Below are 22,035 nucleotides of genomic sequence, written 5' to 3'. Positions count from 1 at the left end.
AACCATCGTCTATATATAGTGTTGTTTGAAAATGATATTAAGATAGCATTTGTTTCCTTTATTGGAATAAGTCTATAGATACAGAGTCTGAAAACGATCTTTGTAACTTGAATCCGTGCATCAGCTGCTGCCACAGCCAAAGAGGTGATATTCCTTAATCAATAACCTAGATGTAGCAATCACTCATATTTGATTTATTGTTTAGTTTTTATTAATATTGTTTGATTCTTTGTCAAGCCTTATACTAAGATACAAACTTAAAAGTTGAGAATTGTATTAAATTTATATTATTAGCTCTATAATTATTCTCAATCGATGTAAGTATTTTTCTCCATCAAATTTTACCTTAAAACTTCTAATGGTTTTAATGTCTACTAATTTTCCAAATTTCAGAAATTATCACTGTCAGATTTGATTTAGTCATGAACGATCTTGGTTAATTTTGTAGCCTATGTTTTCATTTTGTGAGTACAGATGTCATTTTGCAGCCCTTGTTTCCAATTTTATGTTGGGACTACAGGTGTAATGCATATTCGGTTGGTTTGAACTTTGAACCTAAAAACAAATTATAAAATGCACAAAATAAAATGTTTTTGATAAAAATAAAGCTAAAATAAGTTATACATGTTTTCTGTAGACTACAAATTATAAAATACACAAATTTTGACAATAATAAAATTAAAATAAGTTATACACATTTTCTCATAGTTCATTGGCAACCTATGTGCATGGGTTCGAATCCCAACTATGACAAGATTCGAACCTTCTTGCTAGTAGGGACTATCTGTCTCCATGCATTCAGATATGATTGTAAATACCAGTAAAAAACTCCAATTGTAATACGTCAGTATATATAAAAACAACTATAAAATAAATGATAAAACAATATGCTAGGTGTTCTCGAAAGCATATTAAGTAAAATATATTTTTCTATCATCTTCTTCTTCACTCCCACCACATCCCACCTCCAACTCTCATTTTCTTCCTCTTTCTCTCTCACCAGAATATCTTTTCCCCAACTCCCATCTTCTTTTTCTTTTTCTTCTTTCTCTCTCTCTCTCTCTCTCTCTCTCTCTCTCTCTCTCTCTCTCTCTCTCTCTCTCTCTCTCTCTCGTCTTTTAGTTATGAAATTAGTTTTGTTAAACTTTGAGAATCTATTATATGGTTCCATATGCTTTTATCTTTTCTCCTTTGACAATTAGAGCAATAATATTGCTCGAATCAGAAAATTGAACCCAATTCATTGATGGGTGTGAAGAGAAAAAAGAGCCAGTGAAAAGAGAAGAAAAAGAAAAGGGCAATATCAACATAGTTGAGTATTTGCATTCACTTGAAGCTTGGTTTTTGCTCTGTTCTGAAATAGGGCCCTCTGCCACAATATCATTATGTCTAAGGTCTTTATTTTCCTGAGGAAGCTTAGTTCAATTCCATTAACTTAGCATTTGATGCTTTATTTTCTTGTTCAACAATATTGCTGAAATCAAGCTTTAAAGCATCATATAATTGTTCAAAAGTTAGCACTGAATCTAACTTTTATTGAGCACATGCATATGGCTAGCAAATTTTTCACTGCAATTGCATGTGCTAGCATGAAATTTCTTACTGTTCACCAAATTCACACTGAAGCCATTAAAATTGAAAAATGGATAAGATTTTTCCATGCATTCATATTGTAAGCTTCACTTATAAATAGAGAAGCAAACCATCCAAAAAAAATTGTGAGATCTAAGAGCATAACAAATGAGCTCTTCAAGAGTGTAGATAGAGTATTTCCTTGGGTGCTAAGGGGATCCATTTGAGTGTATTGGGTTTTGAGAGTTTTTCCTAATTTTTTAAAATTCCCATCCATTAGTAAAATTATCTTCCAGTCTTCGCCCGTAGACGTAGGCTTTATGCTGAACCATGTAAATTATTGTGCCTTATTTTTCTTTGCATTTATTTGTCATGTTTATATTTCACCAGAAGTCAACAATCACTATAGTATTGGTAATTGCTTAACCCGTGCTTCCGCAACAATTGGTATTAGAGCTGGAGGTTCGTGCTTGGGTATACGACACTATTTATATATACGATACTGTTGACGTATATGATACTGTTCGTGCATACAGTGGAGATGGCAATTTTTACTTGGGAGACAACTTATTGTAAGTAGTGTGTATTTATGCATGTCTAGGAAAGTTCTATCAATAAGGCGATAAGTGCCTAAAGAATATGGGTTTAAGTGGGACCGTTATGACCCCTCTATTCTCCTGAGAACTTTTCTGGTGCATTTATTCACACGAAATTAATATAATGGAGGCTGTTTTCTAAGTGTAAATAGTTGTTGAAGACATTGGTCATTTGGATTAAGAAGGATGGCAGAGGCATCGTCGTTGTCCTCATCAGCGAAGACTACTGTGACTAATGCGAAGTTTGAAGTGGAAACATTCAATTGTACCAGTAATTTTGGTATGTGGCAATGTGAGGTATTGGATGTCTTATGTCAGCAAGAATTTGACGTCGCTTTTGAAGAAAAGCCTGACAAGATGGATGACAAGGAGTGGAAAAAGATCAATAGACAATCATGTGGTACTATTTGTTTATGTCTGGCTAAAGATCAGAAGTACTATGTCACGAGGGAGACATCAGCAAAAAAATTGTAGGAGACGCTTGAAGAAAGGTACATCAAGAAAAGCTTTGAAAATAAGCTTTATATGAAGAAAAAACTCTATCAATTCACATATGCACCTAATGTGTCGATGAATGACCATGTGAACTCATTCAACAAGATATTAGCGGGTTTGCTAAATTTGGATGAGAAATTTAAAGATGAAGATAAGACATTATTGTTGTTGAATTCCCTTCCTGATGAATATGAGCATTTCACCACCACTTTGTTTCATAGGAAGGACAATGTCATATTCGATACTGTATGTAGTGCGTTTTACAACACTGAGATCAGAAAGAAAGACAGAAAGGATTACTGAGATACAGTTGCAGAAGCATTGACAGCGAGGGGTCATTCATAAAGCTACAAACTTGAAAAAAGGAGCAAGTTGTTGGTTAATTTCTATAAGCAATTATTATCAATGCCAATGTGCAAGTATACACAACAAGTAATAAAGTGATGAGTATTTAAGATCGTCTCCACAGGGATTGATGTTACTCAAAATGCTAAAGCAAATCACAATAATGCAAATCAATTAAGGACCGAAACAAACAATTGTCGAATAATTCTATGTAACTAATAATTGTGAGAGATGAAAATAAAACAATACTGTAATGAAATAAACTGAGTTGAATGTGTCTAAGATTCAATTGAGAATATAGTAGTTGAATGATCAAACTCTCCTAATGGGATGACTGTTGTTTACCAAATTAATGCTAGTTGTTACAATAAGTGCTGCAGTAATGGGTAGAATAAATTTTCATCCGCAGCTATCGCATGTTGGAAATTTCATACCTTTAAATCTACTAACAATGACCAGTTGCTCATATATTTATAGTATGACATTATAACCTTTAATCTCTCTACCCTATAAGGTGAACATCTATGTTTAGAGTGTCACAAATCTTAACTTCAAGTATTGCCCTTATGGGATTCAAGATAACCTAATTCAGGAAACTCGACTTAAGAACAAGTAATACTCTAATAATGCCCGCTAAGACATGCCCTTTTGCTGCTCTGTCTTAACTGAAACTATTAAATGGGTGGTCAACCGAAATAACAATTGTATTCATAAAAACTAATAGAGTATAATGCTACAACAATACCATAACAACATAAAAGAACAGTCAAGAACCCATTGGATTATTTGTCACTCAACCACAAGTAAATTTAGTTCATAATCTGGATGAGAAAAATAAACACAAATATATTGGTCTCGGAATACATCAAATCAATTAAAGGAAAAAGATAAATATAAGTTGAGCACAATGAAAATCAAAGTCAAGTAATTCTGCACAATTGTCCAATGTTGCCGAAACAACACTCTTCAATTATGATCTTCTTCTCCTTCGTTAATTCTAATTACTCTAATGATAATTCCTTGCCGCCCTTCTATGTGGTGCACGCCTCCTTTTTATAATGCAAATTAGGTTAAAACCAAAGCCCATGAGCGTGCATGTGTTTAAATTAGGAAACATGCAGATCGCGACTTTATGGCTGACTCGCGCCTAAATTTTCTCCCGCACTGCTCCCAAATTGCTACAGCACTGGTTGCTCTAATAGCCGATACAACACTGTTTTATTCCCGATTGTGCTTTACTTCTTTTATGGCCATCTTCCTTCTTTCTCTTGCTCTTCTAATTCCTCAACATCTTCTCATGAATTTAAAACCTGTTTTTAGCACAAATTACTATGATTTAATCAAAACTTATTAAAACTCAACTAAAATGAATGTTTATACAAAAGGTACCCAAAATGTAACAAAAACACCTTATTTGTTCTCTAAATGACCTTGATTCAAGTCTAGAATTGATGTAATAACTCTCATTTCCTAGAGTTATCACAAGTCTAAAGGGAGATTTGCCAAAGATGATTTTTTTTTTATCGCGAGAAACGACATTGGAAAAATAATTATCTTAAGTTAAAAAAAGGCAAGGTTATTTCTGATACATGTGTAGCGGAACATAAACTTTAGTTTGGTAGGCATGGCGTTGACATGTCACTCAGATGAATGGATTTTGGATTTGGGTTATACTTATCATATGTGTCCTAATAAGGGCTGGTTTTTTAGCTTCAAAGAGCTGGATGGTGGAGTTGTCTTTATGGGTGATGACAATGCCTGTAAAATCATGGGAATAGGTACAATCCAATTGAAGAATCATGACGGCTCAATCCAAGTCTTGATAGATATTTGCTACATACCAAATTTGAAGAAAAATCTCATCTCATGAGGAATCCTAGAATCTAAAGGGCTTTCAATCACTCTGAGAGATGGATTTTTAAAAGTAATAGCTGGTGCACTGACGGTGATAAAAAACACAAGAAGAAATAACTTGTAGTATTTCCAAGGAAGTACAATTATTGAATCAACATCAACAGTTTTGGAAAAGATGCAGATTTAGAAGCAACCAAGTTGTGGCGTATATGCTGGGACATGCTGGTGAAAAAGTTTTGCAGACTTTGATAAAGTAAGGTTTATTGAAATGTGCAAATTCTTCCAAATTGAAAATTTTTAAATATTGTGTTTTGAGCAAGCAGACAAAGGTAAAGTTTAGTTCAACAATTCACGATACGCAAGGAATTCTTGACTGTGTTCACCGTGATGTGTGAGGACTTACCAAAACAGCTTCTTTGAGAGGTATGCACTATTTTGTTACTTTTGTTGATGATTATTCAAGAAAAGTATGGGTGTATTTGATTAAGAACAAGAATGAAGTCTTAGGCACATTTCTAAATGGAAGAAAATAGTCGAGACTTAAATTGATTGAAAGGCCAAAAGACTTCGCTCAGATAATGGTGGTAAGTATAAGAATGATCCATTTATACAATGTGCCGAGATGAGGGCATTGTGCGACACTTTACTGTTCGAGATACACCACAGTAAAATGGGGTTGCAGAACCCATGAACCAAACTATACTAGAGAAAGTTCGGTGTATATTGTCCAATGCTGGACTGGGCAAAGAGTTTTGGGCTGAGGCAGTTGTATATGTGTGCCATCTGATCAATAGTTTGTCATTATCTGCAATTGAGGGTAAAAACCCATGGAGATGTGGACTGGTAAACTTGATAATGATTATGATTCTTTATATGTTTTACCTATTATTATTTAAAAGAATCTAAGTTAGGCCCAAGAGTAAAGAAATCATTGTTCATAGGTATAACTGGTGGAGTAAAAAGATATCGTCTCTGGAGTCCTGTTATGAAGATGATTATTTTTAGTAGAGATGTGACTTTTGATGAATCAACCATATTGAAATTAAAAGATTCTCAAGAGGATGACAAGAGCCGCAAGTGGAGTTTGAAGGTTAAAGATAATCCAGTCGGTGTTGAGGAGACAGATAGTGATTCTCCATTGACCGAAGATGATAAAGAGGTTTTGACTTAGGAACCTTCACAACAACAAGATTCATTTGCATATAGAAGGCCGTGAAGAGAGATTCGCAAACTTACACGCTTTGTTGATATGGTGGTTGATTAACACTAAAAAGTGTACGTGTAATAAGGATAAAATTATTAGTTTTCACTAAAAGTGTTGATTAATGCGCTCATAACTTATAAATTATATGAATGCTCCCCAAATAAATTTTTGTGTTAAATTAATTCGCAATATGTTAATTTTATCTTGTAAATGTTTTTCAAGAATAGAAATGGAGTTGAACCTAAAAGCAGAAACAAAGAAGAATTACTTGAGCCACTTAAAATGTATTATTGAGGAGATGTAATTAACAAATATTAAAATAAAAATAAAAAATAATTAAAAAATAAGTGGGCAATCATGTGTTCCTGACCATCACACTTCTCAACATTCATTTATATTATAAAAATAAAATAATTGAATAAAAAAATTAAATAAGAATAAAAAGAATGAAGTGGAGGCAATTGTTGCCTATAAAAGCCAACGAAGAGGAAAAAAAGCCAATGGAGAGAGCTGAGTCGAGACGTGAGATAAGAGAGCGAAGTTGAGGAATTGTGTCTTTTTTTTCTTTTGTTGTGCAATCAACTTCTTTGTAATATATTTCAAAAGTTTGTCAAATAAAAAATTTTTTTTATTTTCTTTCAATATAAGTGACTAATTTTACTAAGCTGAAGTGAAGGGTGAAGCTCGAAGTTTCAAATCATAAAATTAATTACTTTCTCAAGTGAGTTTTAAGTTTATTTTATTCTTTTTTGGTTATTTTTATGTCATGTTAATTTATAAATTTCTTTAGATCTATATGGTATTTTGACATAATGCCGACACATTAATATAGTGTGGGACATTAGGTACTTGATTTCATATTTATACACACACATAGCTAGTTAAGAATTAAATGATATAATAATTAACTGGTAAAAGTGAGGCAAAATGTAAAAATGAGAGAGTATTAAAATTATAGTTTGAGTAACTGAGAGTGGATCCCGTAACGTTAACATATTTTTAAATTGATTTCTAGTTATTTTTTACTCGCAATTAATTTTCTTTGTTTTAAATTAACAACTAGATTTTAAATTTCTTATGGTTCGACCCCGGACTCACCATGTTATATTACAACTAGACACTCTTATACTTGAGAGTAATAACACTTTTGAGACGTGTCAGTGACCTATGCAATTTCAGTTGTAGATGGTAATGTTTCTTCCACTTACAGAGAAGCAATAAGTAGCCTTGAAAGTGTATTGTGGAAGCTAGTAATGGATGAGGAAATGCAGTCTCTTCATAAAAATAGAACTTAGGGGTTAGTTACACTGCCCAAGGAAAAGAAGGCAATTGAGTGAAAATGGGTGCAAATGGGTATATCTAAAGAAGGAAGAATTTCCTTATAAGAATGAAATTCGATACAAGGTTATATTGGTAGCGAAGGGTTACGCTTAGAAAGAAGGAATAGACTAAAATGAAGTATTTTCTCCAGTTGTGAAACACTCATATATTTGAATTTTGCTAGCCATGGTTGCGCAATTTAATCTTAAACTAGTTCTGCTTAATGTAAAAATTGTATTTTTACATGGTGATTTGGAAGAGAAAATCTATATGACTCAACCAAATGGATTCAATATTACTAGAAAAGAAAATTGGGTTTGCAAATTGATAAAGTCACTTTATGAGTTGAAACAATTCTTAAAACAATCTCTGAAGCAATGATACAAGCGATTTGATCAGTTTATGAAAGGATAAAGGTACACAAGAAATAAATTTGACTATTGTGTGTATTTTCACAAGTTACAAGAAGAATATTTTATATGATATGCTAATAGCATCCAAGAGAAAAGATGAGATTGAGAAGTTAAAGACTCAACTCAATTAAGAATTTGAGATGAAAGGTCTGGGTAAAGTTAAGAAAATTCTTGGCATGGAGATATGCAGAGATGGAGCTCGTGGCAAAGTTAGCTTATCTCAGAAGTAATATTTGAATAAGGTACTACAACAATTTAGCATGACAGAGCAGATAAAACCTGTGACACCCCATTGGCTTCTTATTTTAAGCTTTCGGCACAACAATCTCCTTCGACAAATGCATAATGAGAATAGATGTTACAAGTTCCATATTCAAATGCAGTGGGTAGCTTGATGTATGCAATGGTGTGTACAAGACCTCACATTTCACATGCAGTTGGTATAGTGAGTAGATATATGCATAATCCTGGTAAAGGACATTGACAAGCTGTGAAATAGATTCTACGGTACATTTAGAAGATCGTGGATGTTAGTTTACTATTTAAGCAAGATGATACACTTGGTCAAGGTGTGATTAGGTATGTCAACTCTGATTATGCTGGTGATTTAGAAAAACGAAGGTCAACAACCGTATATGTTTTTACTTTTGCTAGAGGGCCAATTAGTTAGAAGTCTACACTACAATCTACAGTTGCACCGTCAACCACAGAGGCCAAGTACATGGATATTACAGAGGTTGTTAAAGAGGTTATTTGGTTTCAAGACTTTCTTGAAAACTTGGGATTGGTACAGGAGCACATTAATGTATATTGCGACAATCAACGACAGTCAAAATGCTATTCACTTAGTAAAGAACCAAGTTTATCATGCACGCACGAAGTATATCGATGTACGATTTCACTTTGTGCAAGAAATTGTTGATGAGTGAAAGATTCTTCTTCAAAAAATCAAGACTGAAAAGAATCCCACAAATATGTTGACCAAGGTGGTGACAACGATCAAATTTCAACATTGTCTAAAGTTGATCAATATCCTGCAAGTTTAAAATAGTGAGAAAAGTAGAGATTGGAGGATGATTTGATATATAGGGAGTTTAGTATTCAACTCATATTTGCATAAATTTTCGCCGAGGTTGAGAATTGGTAAAAATTTAGCACCAAATCCAACTTTTGTTGACCACATGCATATGGCTAGCAACTTTTTGACTGCAATTGCATGTGCTAGCATTAAATTTCTTACTCTTCACCAAAGTCACACTGAAGCCATTAAAATTGAAAAATGGGTAAGATTTTTCAATGCATTCATATTGTAAGCTTCATTTATAAATAGAGAAGTAGACCATCAAAAAAAAATTGTGAGATCTAAGAGTATGGTAAGTGAGCTCTTCAAGAGTGTAGAGAGAGTATTTCATTGGGTGTTAAAGAGATCCATTTGGGTGTATTGGGTATTGAATTTTGAGAGTTTTTTCCAATTTTGTAAATTCCCATTCATTAGTAAAATTATCTTCCAATTTTTACCTTTAGATGTAGGCTTTATGTCAAATCACGTAAATTATTGTGTCATATTTTTCTTTACATTTATTTATCACGTTTATATTTCATCAAAAGTTGTAGTGACCTTGGTAATTGCTTAACCGGTGCTTCCGTAACAATAATTGGCTTTCAGAACGCCCCCGTCTTTCTGCAATTCCTTACTCTACAAACGCCCAGTTTTGGAACCAAGCAGCATTTACCACAATTTATGACAAGATTTAGAGTACCCTCACTTATTGATGATAGCATCCATCGAAGCAATGTTTGATCTTGTGATCTCCAATTTTGATATTCTGGATTATCAATTTTCTGAATAGATCCATCAGCTCCAACTTGAGTGAACTGTTCTTCAGGTGTTAGTTTTTTTCCAGTGATGTAGCCTTCCAATCGATTGTCTCTTATGGAAGCTAAAACTTGAAAACGCCAAAGTAGATAGTTCGATCGATCTAGTTTAATTGGAGTGTTGAAAGAAAAATTTATTTGACTTTGTTGATTTGTTTGCTGAGTACTAGAGCTTGCTCTTACTGGCTCTGATACTATGTTTGAAAGTTGAATCGTGACTGTAAAAGTTGTTTGGGAGCTAAGAAAATAATAATAAGATTTGCTTGGAAACTATTGACTTTTATTGAATCTCACATTATTACTTACAAATACAATCACAACCATATTTATACTAACTTACATATCTCAACAGAATTAAATCTTTACTAACAATTGAATAACAGAACGTAAAACATGATTAACAGATTTGCTGAGCTGGCTTCTTTGCTTAACTAACTGCTGACTCATCATTGACACACACGTGGTCAATATGCAACTCCCTTTTGTACACTGTGAGCTTCCTCAACATGTACTTAATTGTCACTGTAATTCAATAGCTCTCAATCGAGCATCACTGCAACGCTTTTCTCCGTCGCTATCCGAAAAACTTTTGATGCTCTACTATACATCTTATTCTTTCTTGTACGCCATTTAAAATTCTGGGTCATCTTGTGACCTCTTACAGTTCTATTCATGTGCCTTATAAAAAGCTCTACTGATACAATGTCTTTCCTTTAAAAATTGAAGCTGTGAAGCTGTACATATCTTCATATTCCTTTGATGCACTGATCACTACTTATCAATCTAGAGACAAGAAGAGTGCGAAGAGCAAGCAAATTAATTTACAGTAGAGATTTTCAAGCAATGATGAATAGAACCCAAAAGAAGAAGAGTGGAGAGAGGGGGCTAGCCATTAGCCAAGCTACAGAAAAGAAATGGCGATCGACTGTGGATCAAGTTAAGGCCTCGGAGAGGATTTTTGATGTTTGGAGAACTTTAGAAAAGAAATTTGGTGTGCAATTTGAAGCCATGGTTCTTCAACTTAGATATGAGTTAAATACTCTTAGGAAGGAATCAATGAGTATTGAAGATTACTGCATCAAAATGAAAATTGTAGCAGATAAACTTGCTAGTGCTGGAAGTCCTATAACAGTGAAAGATCTCATGCTGACAATTCTTAATAGCTTAGGAGCAGGCTATCGTGATATTGCTACCTTTATAATTGATTAAAAAATGGACTATGATGATGCTTATGCATTATATTAGCTCTTGAAACCAGGCTTGAACTAGAGCAGAATGATAAAAGCATGTTTAATGCAAATTATGCTTATACAAATGCCTATTATCCAAGGGCATTCTATGCTCAATCAAGAAATAATTTTAGAAGAGGAGGATATGCTGGTGCTCAGTTTGGCAATACTGGTAGAAATCATACTGCTGGAAGAGGAAATATTTTTCAGTCTCCAAGGATGTTTAATGGCAATCACAGAGGTGAATATGTAAGAGGACACTCATTTGGCCCAAATAATGTTAACTCCTTTCATGCACCTAGGAATCCAATACAATTTACTCAGACTAGAGTTACTAATATGAATGGACCTCAAGGAATTCCAAGCAATGCAGAAGAATTGGTTTGCCAGATTTGCTTTAAGCCTGGTCACACTGTTGATATTTGCTGGCATCGATTTGTGGAGGATTATGTCCCTTCTTCAAGGAGTCTAGGCAGAGGAAAAGGACCAAGATCAGCATATATTGCTAATTTTGATGGCTTTACATATCCATATCAAGGTTATGATAACTATGATAATCATCCTGCATCTGAGGCAAGCTGCTATTCTGGAATTGATAACTATGAACCTGCAAAAGCTTATGTGGCTAATTTTGAAAGCTTTGCTGATGATGGCTGGTATTTGGATAGTGGGGCAACTCATCACTTGACCAACAACATGAAGAACTTGCATTTTAAGGAAGACTACAAAGGTACTGATCAACTCATTATTGGAAATGGTCAAGGTCTGTCAATTTCTCATATTGGTCATGCATTTTTATCATTTATAGCTTCAAAACATCCTTACATACATGCCTCCACTATAGCACTTAAAGATATGTTGCTTATTTCTACAATCACTAAGAATTTACTAAGCATCTCCAAACTTACATTTGATAATTCACTCTTTGTTGAATTTTGTGAAAATGTTTGTTATGTTAAGGACATGAAGGGGCAAGTTCTTCTGCAGGGCCTTGCTGAGAAAGGTCTTTACAAGCTGTTGATGAAATCTTCTTCCATGTCATCTTCTGCTTATCACACATCACCTGCCTTTCATCTTTCTCAACTTTAGTCACATAAACCAATATCCATGTTGTCATGCTCAAATGTGTCTTCTATTTCTTATCATTGTAATTCCTTTGATAAGACTTGTTTAAGCTCAGTTTCAAATAAGTGTAACTAGAAACATGATGAACTTACTATGTTACACATAAAGTTTGGTCATCCAAGCTCAACAGTATTGATGCATTTGCTTAAGACTTGTAAACAAGTTAAAGTCTCTCAAAAATCAATTTTATCTCATGAGCATTCTATGTGTGAAGCATGTCAATTAGGAAAAGCTCACAAGCAATATTTTTCTACAACCGAAACCAAAACAACTCAAGTATTAGAACTGATACATACTCATCTATGGGGGCCTTCACCTACTACATCTAGAAATGGTTTCAAATACTACATTAGCTTTGTAGATGATTATAGTAGGTATACCTGGATTTACCCACTCAAACTCAAATCAAAAGCTTTTGAAGTCTTCAAATTATTCAAAATTCAAGTAGAGAATCGGTTCAATACCAAAGTCAAGATGCTGCAATCTGACTGGGAGGGAGAATATAGAGTTTTTACTGACTTCTTAAACCAGAATGAGATCATTTTCAGACATTCATGCCCTTACAAACATCATCAAAATGGTCTAGTAGAAAGAAAACATAGACATATAATTGAGTTAGCTTTGACTTTCTTAGCTCAAGCTAATCTTCCTTTTAAATTCTGGTGGGAAGCTGTTCATATAGCAGTGTAACACATAAACAGATTACCAACACCTATATTGAAACTCTTATCTCCATATGAGAAGCTTTTTAAGCATAAACCAGATTACAACTTCCTTAAATGTTTTGGTTGTCTTTGTTATCCATACTTGAGAGATTTTAACAAACATAAATTTGACTTTCATACCAGCAAATGCATCTTTATTGGTTATAGCTCATCTCATAAGGGATATAAATGTCTTACAAGTTCAGGTCGAGTTCATATCCTTAGACATGTTGTTTTTGATGAAAGTGTATTTTAATATACAATAATCTTTGTTTCTTCATCATCTGAAAATGTTGCCAACTCAGAAACACCAGTGTTAAATTTCTCTAAACAGCAAGTCTATCATCTTTCAACTCTACCCTTATTCAACAGCAGCTTTGAAGATACTTACTTAGCAGGTGTACCAAGTGATGAACAGACTCCTGTTTTGCCTGAGCATACAAATAATTTGAATCAACAAGAACCATCTAGTTATTCTTTATCAGAACTATCAATATCACAAGTTATCCCTCAAATCCCTGAATCTACTCAAACACAACTTGAACCACAAATAAGCAATCAACAACACTCTGAATATAATCCAAACAGAATTCAGATCTCACAACCTACACATAAAATGATTACCAGATCAAAGTCTGGAATATTGAAGCCTAAGTTGTATACAGCCACCTTGATCAACAAAGAACCTAACACAATTCAAGAAGCTCTGAATGATAAAAATTGGTATAAGGCCATGAAAGAGGAATATAAAACTTTGATCAGGAATGAGACTTGGTCTCTTGTACCACCTCCAGCTGAATACAAAATAGTTGGAAACAAATGGGTGTTCACGGTTAAACAAAATAGTGATGGCAGTATAGCAAAGTACAAAGCTAGATTGGTTGCTAAAGGTTTCCAACAAACTGAAGGGATTGATTATTTCGAAACTTTTTGCCCTGTTATAAAGGCTTCCACAGTGAGGGTTATATTAAGCTTGGCTACAATGCATAGTTGGATGATCAGACATGTAGATGTCAATAATGCTTTTCTGAATAGTGACTTAACGGAAGATGTCTACATGTATCAGCCTGAGGGTTTTGTTGATGAGAAGAGATCATGTTATGTATGTAAGTTGAAGAAGGCTTTATATGGTTTGAAACAAGCTCCCAGAGCTTGGTTTGATAAACGAAAAGGTTGTTTGGTTGTAAACTGGGGATTTCAAAATTCCAGAGCTGATACTTCACTGTTCTTTAAAGGAAAACAAGATTCAATGATATTATTCTTGATCTATGTTGATGACATACTGATAACAGGGCCTAACAGTGATGAACTTGAAAAGTTTATCTCAGACTTCAGCAAAGTGTTTGCATTGAAAGATTTGGGAAGACTCTCATATTTTCTGGGTATAGAAGTATTTTATGCTAAGAACAACATTTACTTATCCCAAAGAAAATATGTTAGAGACCTGCTGAGCAAAGCTGATATGCTTCACTGCAAAGGATGTGATACACCAATGGTTACAGGGACAAAACTTCAAAAGGAAGCTAAGGGATCTTTGGGTCAGCATGTTGAAGATGCAACAAGTTATAGAAGTTTAATTAGAGGGCTGCAGTATTTCGTTCTGACCAGGCCAGAGATAGCTTTTGCAGTGAACAAGTTAAGCCAATATGTTTTTGCACCTACATTACAACATATCCTAGCCTGTAAGAGAATGCTTAGATATTTGAAAGAAACAGAAGACTATGGATTAAAGTTTGCAGTTGATGGAGAAATAAAGTTAACAGGTTTCCCAGGTGCAGATTGGACATGTGATATTGATGATAGGAAATCAACAAGTGCATACTGTATTTACTTGGGAAATAACTTGATATCTTGGTCATCCAAGAAGCAATCCATAGTTACAAGGTCAAGTGCAGAGAGTGAGTACAGAGCTCTTGCTTCTGCAAGTGCAGAAATTACATGGTTATAGTCATTGTTCAAAGAACTCAAGATTGAATGTATTTCAGTGCCCACAATCTGGTGTGATAATATAAGTGCAACTGAGCTGGCCAAAAATCCTGTCTACCACTTGAGAACCAAACACATTGAATTGGACATGCACTTTATAAGAGACAAAGTGTTAGCAAGAGAGCTGGAAATCAATTACATTCCGAGTGAAGAACAGATTGCAGACATCCTGACCAAGCCTCTCACATTCACTCAATTCAATTATCTCAGGAGAAAACTTAATGTGCAGCCATACCCTTTTAAGTTTGAGGGGGACTATTAAGGAAGCTCACAATGTACAAAAGGGAGTTGTATATTGAGCACGTGTGTATCAATGATGAGTTAGCAGTTAGTTGAGCAAAGAAGTCAGCTCAGCAAATCTGTTAATCATGTTTTACATTCTGTTCTTCAGTTGTTAGTAAAGATTTAATTCTGTTGAGATATGTGAGTTAGTATAAATATGGTTGTGATTGTATTTGTAAGCAATAACGTGAGATTCAATAAAAGTCAATAGTTTCCAAGAAAATCTTATTATCATTTTCTTAGCTCCCAAACAACTTTTACCGTCACGATTCAACTTTCAAACAGTACACCATCGTAATCTTTGGAACCAACAGGACCCCAAGTTTGTCCCGGTCAAGGAGTTTCTCGTACTTCGTTAAATCGGACGAAAAATTTAACCCCCGATTAAATATGAAGAAGTTGATACTCGGCATCGATAAATATATATCCTATAATAGAACAAACACACCAGAAATTTGAACACCAGTTATAAGTACATACGATGTAGATAGAATATTGTCCACACCACATGTTAGAACCCTAGCCAAGTCATGCTTGGATGGGGCATGTCCCTGTGCTGGCAATTTTATTCTTAATATCGTCAAAGTACGTACTTAGCATTACCGTAAATATATATATCCTACTAACACTTAATACGCTTTGTGTAGTTTACAACTTTAGATCGAGATTTATGGCTAGGACATATGGCGAGGCTTTCCCTTTGCCTAACTTTACATACCGCCGCCACCTCCACCACCGCCTCTACCGCCGCCTCCTTGACCTCCACCTCCTCCGCGGCGTCCGCCTTGACCGCCACCACCACCTCCTCGACCTCCTTTACCTCCTCCCTGTCCGCCACCTCCACCGCGGCCTCCTTGTCCTCCTCCACCTTGGCCACCACCGCCTCTTCCTCGACCTCCTCGACCTCCTCCCTGTCCGCCACCTCCACCGTGGCCTCCTGGACCTCCTCCACGGCCTTCACCTTTACCTCCTCCTTGTCCACCTCCACCACGACCTCCTTGTCCTCCTCCCTGTCCGCCACCACCGCGGCCTCCTTGCCCGCCTCCTTGTCCGCCACCGCCGTGGCCTCCCCCTTGTCAACCTCCTTGTTGATCTGCTTGTTCATAGGCTGCCTCCGCTGTACAATGAAAACGAGCTTGTAAATTTTCTTCGAGTGAATCAACGGACCTTTGCTAACCATTTTAATTATATTAATCATAGCAGGACAAACTAAAAATAAAAGAAAATGGAGTGATGACCACTAACAATTTTCTGTCGTAGTTTCGGTATCTATGGGTAATTGGCCTTTTCTTCATCTTCTTGTTTCGTCTCCTTTGCTGTATCTACTGCACGGAAGTTCAATTTAAAAAAAAAAAATGTATAAGCGTTCTCAGACATTCAAACTTTAAATTGGATGCATCGAATATTGCATGCAATAAAATTTGTACTTTAAGGGAAGGGCTTTACAAAAATGTAATTTGTAGTTTCTTTTTTAATATGTATACCTCGGCAGAACAAGGGAGTTTAAAGGAATGCTAAAAAAATGTAACTATTCTATATATATAATTACGTCAACTTTTGACCTTAAAGCAAAATAGAAAATTATTATTTGATCGAGAATGTCAAATACATCTAGTGTTAAAAATGAATACAGATAAAATCATATATATATATATATATATATCCGCTTAATACATAAAGATACTAACATTCTGCAACTAAGCAGGGGGATGAGAACAACTAGTGCAAACAGAAGAGCTAAGAGAGTAATAGCCTTGGTCTTCATTTTGCTTGCAAATTAAGATAACCGCTAAGTCTTAACAGAGAGAGCTTCTAAAAATGATATGAGCACCCGGGCTGCTTTAGCCATTATTTATAGTGCCGAAGCAGCAACACATACTGGTCACTAAGAGGAAAGTGAGCGGTTAGAAGAAAAGTGAGAGTAATACAGTTTTTTTCCCCCCTCTTAAAAATCTTCCATGTACAACATCTTAGCTGGCTGATGAAGATTTTGGCACCTAGTCGTAGTGTAGGAACTTGGAAAGACTTACCTCTTTCCCCATGACAGAAATCAAATTTGAGGAACGCCATTTGGATTTGTTTGAGCTGAGACATATATGACACGTGCTATTTTGGATACTGAAACTTGCAACTTGTGAGCATGCATGCATGCATGGCAGGTTGTGTTGATGGTACCTTGCACCGCTTCTTGATGCTCAGGAGTATAAAAGAGAAGGTGACAGCTTACCCTGCTTCTACTAAATTGTACAATTTAGTGTTGGCAACTGGCAAATGAACTCCGAAGCTTATCATCTGGCACAGACAAGAGTATCAAGACATTATTATAAATGCAAGTCGTGGTGTAAGATTATTAAAAGATAAGTACAAATAAGATCTAAATTTTTAGTTAATTAATATTATATACACATATATCAAAGGATTTGAAACATGAAGAAAAATACATGTTTCTTAAAACAACAGGAATGTTTCCATCATTGTTTTCTTCATCTGTATGAATACGGTTTTATCTCTATCTCTCTTGCTACTCCAAAAGGTTTACCGGTTGTGTCAATTGGATCCCATGTAGAATTCTACTTATTTGGATGCCATAAGGAGTCAACATCCAATAAGAAAAAGAAATCAAAACAAATGTATTCTTGTTGATTAGGGGCGGGATCGCACGTGAGATAATTAATTGTTTTTTATTAATATATTAACATGATGAAATTAAGTTTCTACAAAAATTTATTAATAATGTGATGTTACTCTAAAGTTAAATACTTTCATTTCCTAGGAGATAACCTTTCTGGTTTTCTTCTCTTCTTATGGAATTATGAGATCAAAGGATTTAATTCCCTCACACATGCTTTGGAGGTAGAAATTCCTCTATTAATGGGATGTAGTGACGCTTCCTTTTGTGGTTGTTAATTAGTTTTAGTTGATTGGATCGGTTGCCACGCATCATTTAGAAAACAATTTTGTTACAATTTTGTAAACAACAATGCCGTGATCCTAATATTTTTATTCTAACTGATTTTACATTTATTTATTGGATTATATAATAGTTATTTTGTAAAAAAACAAAGAGTGAAACCTCCTATTATGAGAATTCTCCTACTTTTTCTAATAATTTTTTTATTTAATTTTTCAATTAATAATGATTAAAAGTTTAGTCAATTAATTAAATAATTAAAGTTATTCTTATGGCTTGTAGTACTTGCTTCCTACTTGGAGGATGAACAACGAAGTACACCTTCAATTTTCATTCTCAAAATGTGAGAATGAGGATATTTACAGTCATGAAATAAAGTTTATTTCTAATTTTAGATTTTTCCAGAAATAATAAAACTAGAGTAATCATCTTAATTTCTTATTTTATACCTTAACAGACTCCCATAGACGCTCCTTTGTATCATCTGGAACTCTACGCTAATCGTTGTAGAGGATTGGAATTGATGTACGAGCCAAAACACCAATATACGTAGCTAGCTCAATGACTTTTTCACCAACTGGAACACCAAGGCTGTTGTATTTAACCACAAACTTTCCACTTCTTTTCCTCTTCTTGTTTTGTTCTGACCCAACAGTGTCACTTCTGCTTTGCTTACTGCTCTCAGGTTCATCCTCGTTACCATCTCCAAACTCATCAAGATCAGGGACATGATCGGCCAGGGGCGTTCCAGGATCATATCCTTCGCGGATAAGTGCCTCATGGTACTCTGATTCCTCATCAACAGATCCGTCATTTTATTCATCTAAAAACTCATCGAAATGGGCATTAGATTGCTCAGACGAAGAAATCTCAGGGACATTTTTTCCCTTATCCATGATGAATTCGTTACCATTTCCAAACTCATCAAGATTAAGGACATGATCGGCCAGGGGGGTTTCAGGATCATATCCTTCGCGGATAAGTGCCTCATGGTACTCTGATTCCTCACCAACAGATCCATCATTTTGTTAATCTAAAAACTCATCGAAATGGGCATTAGATTGCTCAGGCGAAGAAATCTCAGGGACATTTTTTCCTTTATCCATAATGAATATCACAATTGTAGAACAAAATCAAATAATAATAATAATATATTACCACATAAAAACTGCCAAAAAATACAAAATAGAATAATAACAAATAGCATAAAATACTTCTTGTATTAACCTTAACATATATCATTTTGAGAAGGACTCAACAAATAGCTCATGCAAACAAACACAGAAACGATATTCAAGGTCCAATCCAAATTCCCTCCTTACTGGCTCGTGCGCACATTGCAGCATCATCGTCAATAGAGTTTATGTTATCAGTACTTGGAAATTCAGTAGTCAATGAAGGGTATTCCACTGCATCTTCACTTCTTTGTGTGGGTTTACCTCTTCTAGGCATTTGGCATACAACTGACCACTTCTTATCAAGCTGACCAGGTAAATAAAAAACTTAGTTGTCTTGAGAAGCTAAAATAAATGGATCAGATTTATGACTCATTCGTTGCAAGTCTACTAAAGTAAATCTAAGTCTATCCTTCATAACACCACCTCTGGTATGTACCTAGTCACACTTCATTATTGGAATTCTAAAGATAACATAATCTAGATCGCAAATCTCTCCAATCACTCCATAGTATGTGATGTTAGAAGTGACATGATTTTTATCTTTTAAACTTGGAACTGAAATTGTTTGTGTAACCAATGACACTCCACTATTTTGAGTAACTCTATTTAAGTCTCGATCTCTTGTAACAAAGTGAAAATCATTTATGTCATAACCAGGATGTTGGAAAACATAAAGACGAGGCCCTTGGGATAACCAACGGATTGTTTGAGTAACAACGTGATCGTTCTCTATCAACATATTTACCTATTATTAATCGACATGAATATAATGTTAAACAAGCACAAACCGAAACGGAAAGGAAAAATTGAATTAATTATACTAATGTTATCAAAACTTTATCTGTTAGCCAATCTGCAAATGTTCGGTTGTGTTCATCTTGAACCACTTCTCATTTTTTCGTGGATGCCAAAGTTGTAACCAATCCATATGCTCTTTAAAAATCAATTACAAAGACAAACTTTTCAGGTTCCTAAACTACCAAAACTTGACAAGCATAAAGCTAAAATAACACAAGTTAGATAACATCACCTTATATAAGGCTGAACTTTCTTAGTGTTATGCAAAACATACAAGTGTGCTTGATCTAACGAAGTTCGATCAAACTCATGGGCTTATCAATTTCTAAATTCTGCACATGTCCAGATGGAACCCCAATTGTGGGCATGTTTTCCAAGTATTCTACACAAAATTCTAATGCTTCCTCGGCAATATAACTCTCCGCTATGCAACCCTCAGGACAGTTACGATTTCGAATATAACCTTTTAGAGTTTTCATGTATCGCTCAAAAGGATACATCCATCGAAAATATACGGGGCCACATTGTCTAACTTCACTCACTAAGTGAATAGTAAGATGGACCATTATGTTAAAAAAAGAAGGGGGAAAATATTTTTCAAGCAAGCACAAAGTCTTTACAAGGTTTTTCTCCAATTCATCTAGCATTGTCACATCAATCACAGTCTCACACAACGAATTAAAGAAGAAACATAACCTAATGATAGCTTCTTTAACATGTTTGGGCAGCACACACTTTATGGCAATTGGCAAAAGTTGTTGCATAATAACATGACAGTCATAGGACTTAAGACCCTGGAGTTTAAAATTCTTTTTTGGCACAAGATTCCTAATATTTGAAGAGTATCTAGTAGAAACCTTGATCCTTTTCAAAGCTGCATAGAATCTTGCTTTTTCCTCCTTAGTTAAGGTGTGACAAGCATGAGGAAGCTATGCACGATTGTTGTTTCCTTTAACTTATGGTGTTAATTTGGCCTAATTTTCATTTTCAAGAGATCCATCCTCAATTTCAGTCCATTTTTGGACTTTCCAGGAATATGCAGCAGTATACCATAGATGTTCTCACACTAATTCTTTTCAATGTGTATAACATCTAATTGATACCGCACAAGCAAGTGCTTCCAATACTCTAAATTATAAAATATGGATTTCTTCTTCCACCACACAAGATCATCATTGTTCTTACTTTTACTCTTTTTACTATTACTTTTCCCCTATTTATTATCAATAGAGTAGACCAGCTAGAAAATTTCCTCCCCGGTGAATAGTTTTGGAGGGGTTTCATCACACATTATTGTCAAAGGCTTTTGTTTGGAACCAAAATTTATAACCATAAGGAAGCTAAAGTCGATGCCTAATGTATACATTTTTTCCATTGTGTTTAAGTCTACATTTTGGTATTTCTACACTACAATATGGGTAGATGTTGAGTGTTAGAAAATGCATATTTATAAAGGAGAAAACCGTCATTTTACATTTCAAGTCTTACTAACAACCCTTACTTTTATGTATTTAACCTTCTTGTTATTTAATTACATGTGTTTTATTTTAATTAAGTATTTTATGTATTTTAGGGGCATCATAGTCATTTTACAATAAACGAGAAATCAGATGGCAAAACGAACATCACTTTTGAACTCAGGACGGTCGAAAACCTTAGGAGGAGCATAAAAGGAAAAATGGCACTGTTCACTTGTACGGTACTATTCACGTGTACGGTACTGTATACGTTACTGTTCACGACACTGTTCACATAGACGGATCGATGACGTGGCATTGACTGATGAGGTGTCACGATCCTGTTGGACTAAAATTCTTATATACTGTTGATGGTGACGTGGCAGCATATCAGTGGACGAAAAATCTCGCATACGGTGCATGCATCACACAAGATTATTTTCAACCAAACCGCGTTACTGTTCATCCAGGTCAAACCGCGTTACTGTTCAAAGTCGGGTCAAACCGTGTTACTGTTCATCCGCGTGGTCAAACCGTGGACTGTTGACTGATGACGTGGCGCAATCCTAAGCGTCCAAACTGTTTTTAATCCGATGGCCATGATTTACTCCATGTATCTATAAAAAGGGGGCCTCCCCCCCCTAATTTGATATCTCTGAATCCATTTTTAGGATCCATTTTCTGTAATTCC

Source organism: Citrus clementina, unplaced genomic scaffold (genome assembly GCF_000493195.1).
Source record: "Citrus clementina cultivar Clemenules unplaced genomic scaffold, Citrus_clementina_v1.0 scaffold_2, whole genome shotgun sequence".
Taxonomy (NCBI): Eukaryota; Viridiplantae; Streptophyta; class Magnoliopsida; order Sapindales; family Rutaceae; genus Citrus; species Citrus x clementina.
The sequence above is the reverse complement of the archived record's forward strand: the minus strand, read 5'-3'. Positions refer to the sequence as shown.